This window comes from Mastigoproctus giganteus, chromosome 3, assembly GCF_048544385.1.
Source record: "Mastigoproctus giganteus isolate SK-2022 chromosome 3, ASM4854438v1, whole genome shotgun sequence".
Classification (NCBI taxonomy): Eukaryota; Metazoa; Arthropoda; class Arachnida; order Uropygi; family Thelyphonidae; genus Mastigoproctus; species Mastigoproctus giganteus.
This window is the reverse complement of record NC_143577.1, coordinates 128,740,342-128,745,246: the sequence shown is the minus strand read 5'-3', so window position 1 is coordinate 128,745,246 and position 4,905 is coordinate 128,740,342.

Sequence of the window (4,905 nt, the reverse complement as noted above, 5' to 3'; positions counted from 1 at the left end):
GTTGCGGGGATGACTTCTCCTCTTGGGTGTTTATTAGTGGTCTCCCACGTGCATATATTTCTTTCTCGAATTTTGGCTGTGTATCGATTCCTTGCTGTATGATATTGCTCTCATAGCGCTTAGACTTCTGCAGCTGGCCAGCTACGTCTGGCACATTGGAAAGTTTTCTGGCTGGCGTATGATGTTTAGGTAAGGTGTGTTGATGGTCTAAAAGCTCCTGGGGTTTCCCCCATCTCCCCGTAGGTTCTACGTTTCGGGCAAGCCTGAGATTTTTAAACATGTGTATGGTTAATGTGCTATGTGGTGTGTTGTGCCCTTTGTTCATCCAGACTATTAGCCACCAGGGCCCCTAGTGGGACCTGACATTTCCACTCCCTGCCACGGGGAGGCTGGCTGGGTGTACCCAGTGAGGCTATTTATTTTACTCTGGCAGGTTCTGCCACTTACTTTCCTGAGATTTCACGGGCTACGACCTAAAAAAAATTTGAGAAGTCGCGAGCATAGTTTAGTTAGTTAAGGTTCTTTTAAACATCGTTCGGGGTTTATGCTGAAAGTCTGTCTGTAAAGCCTAAAAGGTCAGGCATAAATTGTGGTGTCTTAAATTTTGATGTTGGGCTGATCACTATGTAAGATGACAGTTTTAGGTGGGGGAAGTTGGAAGCAAAGGGGTCGATGAGAAGATGACCCCCCTGTTTTTCAGTGGAGCATGCCCATACCCCACCAGAGGTAAGGAAGGAAAGGTGGCAAGAGGGTTCTCCCCCCTGCCAGGAAATGGGGTTTAAAGAGTGTCCTGCAGGTGCAGGATCTGAGAGCCATATGGCACTCTAATCTAGCTCTTTGCTAGATTAGAGTGCCATCTCTTTCAGGAATTTCATCAATGTGACGAGAATTTGTCTTGTCTGGGGTAGTTTTCTCCAAAATGGTTCTCCTCTACTTTTCCTGTGAGCGACTGATTAGTCTTTTTGGGCACTAATGGTGCGTTTTTCTGTACTGTTGAATTTTCTTCTTTGATTCTGGTTTGTTTGAGTTTCTCCCTTGTTCTGGTTCATCCATTCCTTCTAAGTTTGCTTTTCTATTGAGTGTTGTTGTCTTCCTGCTGGAAAGGTAGTGCATTCAACTATTCTTGTAAATAGTTGAGTTGCAAAGTTGGTAAATGCTACAAGCTCTTCTTGTGTATTCAAGAGTCGTGATTCTTGGTGAATTAGATTGTAATGGATGTTTGTAATGAGGCTCACTCTTATGTCGTCATAATTTTCATATTCATGCATGACATGAGTCCATGATTCAGGTTCTCCTCAAGTACAATTTCTATCTTCTGTTATGCCTAGCATGTTTAGTTTTTCCTTAAACGGGCCATGGTCCGTTAGTAGATACGTAGTGTTAAGGCCAGAGACGATCTATGGTGGTGCTGTCGGGTGCGTTTTTGTCACTAGTGGAAGAAATTTATGCATTATTGCTCCTTTGGTAGTTTCATATCACCTTCTCTATCCTTTTTGTTCCCTCTTCCAGTCACTTGTCACGTCAAGGGTTATGCCACAAGTTGTAATTGGGATCGCTTTTTTGTGATAGTACAATAATCCCACGCGAGCAACTTCCAGGTCAAAGGATAGTGCACGTGCAATGACCTACAGTGCTGCCATACTAACTGTGCTACTCGCTCTAGTGATTGTAAGTAGTATGTTCCTCTGAATTGTTTCAAGTATTTTCCTGTTTGTTACTATGCTGGTTTTCGTCGTCCATATTGGCAATCCACACATAATTACCAGGATGAAGAGAGTTTTGTAATATAGGGAGAGGGTCTTTTTATTTAGCCCCCAGTCCTTAGGTGTGATTCTTGCTATAACGCTGTGTATATGCATATCTAATTCATCCTGAGGTAGTTTAGGTGCGGTTTAAATGAGACATTTCTGTCAATGATAATTCCTAAATATTTTATCTCATTTGATAATTTTACTGTTATTCCTTCTACTTTGATTTCTGGTGGCCTGTTTAAGTTTATCTTTCCTTTCAAGAGGACCAAGTTGGTCTTTTCTGGTGCTAGTTTTAGGTTATTTAGTTGGTGGTAGACGTCAGAGTGCCTGGCACATGGATGACTGGACCCAGAGTATCCCAGCAGAACATTGCCCAAAGCATGACACTGCCGCCACCGACTTGTTTTCATCTCACAGTGCATCAAGGTACCATCACTTCCCCAGATAAACAACACACATGTATCAGGCTGTCCACATAGTGCAGCAGGAAACGTGATTCATCAGACCAGACGACCTTCCAATCACTCAAGGCCAGTTTCGATACTCATGTGCCCATTGTAGACGCTGTCACTGGTGAATCATGATTAGCATGGGGACTTGGAGTGGCCTGCGGCTATGCAGCCCCATTTTCATCAGAGTTCGATGTACTGTGTTGTGACACATTACTCCCATCACCAGCATTCCAATTAGCGGCAAGTTGCACCATAGTCGCCCTTCTGTTGCCATGTACCATCCGGGAGAGGCTTCGCTCCTCTCGAGCATTGATCAGCCATGGTCATCCAACACCTCATTAATCATAAGTTTCCCCTCCTCAGACCACTTTCGGTAGGTACTAACCACGGCTGACCGTGAGCATCCCACCAGCCATGCCGTTTCGGATATGCTCTGACTCAGATGTCTGGCCATTACAATTTGGCCTTTGTCAAACCCGCTTAAGTTCGCTTCCTTTCCCATCTGAAAAAAAAAAGAGCAACACTGATTAACGGAGCTCAATATCAGGTGTCTTTTTTTTTAACATGTCCCGACCTGCAGCTGCTTCAATTTGCATAACAACTCGCTGCTCATAATGTTTTGGCTCATTGGTGTATGTGTATTTACCATCTGGCTCAAGCTTTTCTATTGATCTCTCTCCAGCAATATTTTCTCTCCTACACTGGATAGTTACTGACAACCCTTATGGTAGTGACCACTTTCCGGTCATTTGTAGGCGCCTCCGTAGCCAGGTGGGCAGGAGCAGCAGTGCGTAGCACATGCTTCTTGATTAGACTGGGGTTCGAGCCCATAAACCACCAAATACGTAAGATGCAGAAAGGTAAGGGAGCAATATGGCCTTAGTTGCTAATGCTCCTAAAAACCCAAATAACAGTGATCTGTAATTTGACAAGGCCAACTGGACTATATACAAAGAAATAGCTCATTCCATCATTGCAGCTCACACGATTGATTCTGCAGTAAGTTATTATTATTATTAGTGTGTTTTTTTGCGAATTCTAGGGTTCCCCCCATTCGCCACTTTGTCGTCTGTGAGGAAGTGCCATCGCCGGCCGTTTGTGCGTAGTGTTGGAATATGTGAAGGGTGTTTTTTTGTGTGTGTGTGTGTGTGTGTGTGTGTGTGTGTGTGTGTGTGTGTGTGTGTGTGTGTGTGTGTGTGTGTGTGTGTGTGTGTGTGTGTGTGTGAGTGGCCGGCATAAGGTGATTTAGCAACCAGGGGGAATGGAGAGGATCAGACGTGGGAGCACCTTGCCCACAGCTGTGAAATCTACGAGGACTTCAGGAGGATCCTAATAACGAAACTACGCTTCAACTACCAAAATCAAGAACACCTCACCCTACAGAATGAAGAAACTTACCGAGCTCTGACTCAATTTGCAATGGACCTATTTACCAGGCAGAAAGCACTACCACCACCTTAGTATCCGAATCAATAGGTCATAACAACCATGACTGCCAATTGTTGCTACGCATCATTAAGCCATGGATGCTAACACCTTGGGCCAACTTGTACAAGACTTGACCAGCAGTGCAATCAAAGACAGGGTCCACACGTACCTTGACAAATTCCTCATCATTGATTCCTGGACAAACTTCTCTCGACCAGACGTGACACATCTCATCAAGAAGAGGCCTAGCATCGATCCCTGGACTTGACCATCAATCTTGGACTCCCGGTTTTGACCACCCCCACTGTTCGTTATGATGGACTACTGGACCAGCCTTCAGTCTTGATGTGACACAGACTCACCAAATGGAGTCCCAATGACGACACCTGAACTAGACCTTACTGAACATGACCGATCCACCATAGCAGCACTCACACTGCTGGATTTCCAGCAAGTTGTCGGCTCCAACTGACTGGCCGTGCTAGCTGTACCTACCCTGAACTTGCGGGGTATATCTCTCTCTCATTTTTTATTTTTTATTTTATTTTTTTTTTCGGCTTCTTTCTTCTGTTTCCTGCCATCCGTTCTTTTACTCCCCCCCCCCCCTATTTTCTCTTACAGAATGATTTTTTTTTTTTTTTTTTTTTTTGTGGGGAGGTGGTTTTCATCCACCCGCCACCCCACTCTTCTCTCTGGTGAGGCACTGGGCATGCCACACTGTCATCAGGGGCCATCTTTCCTATTGACCCCTTTCTTCTGTTTCCTACCCTCCAGTCTTCTGCCTTCCTCCCTTACTTTTCTCTTGCACAACGTTTTTTTTTTTTTTTTTTCTTTTTTTTTTTAGTTTATATATATATATATATGTGTGTGTGTGTATATATATTTATATATGTATACACACACACACACACACACCCCACAGGTCTAAATCTAAAAACATCAAAATTACTGCCCGACCTATTTGGCCCTAGAACAAGTTATCAGCGAACAACCCTACGCTCTGTTAAAATTACAACCATTGCTCAAGAAACAGCGATCATCTCATTCTCAAATCTAGTCCTAGCCACTGAAATCCCAGGAAAGTAGGTGACAGGACCCGCCAGAGTACTCTAGCTACAGTGGTACACCCGGTCAGCCTCCCCGTGGCATGGTGTGGTAACGTCGGGTCCCACTAGGGGCTCGGCAGCTAATAGACCAGAGGAACAAAGGGCACAACACAATATACAGCACATGACCCCCACACACTTCAAATCTCTGGCCCCGATACAATGTAT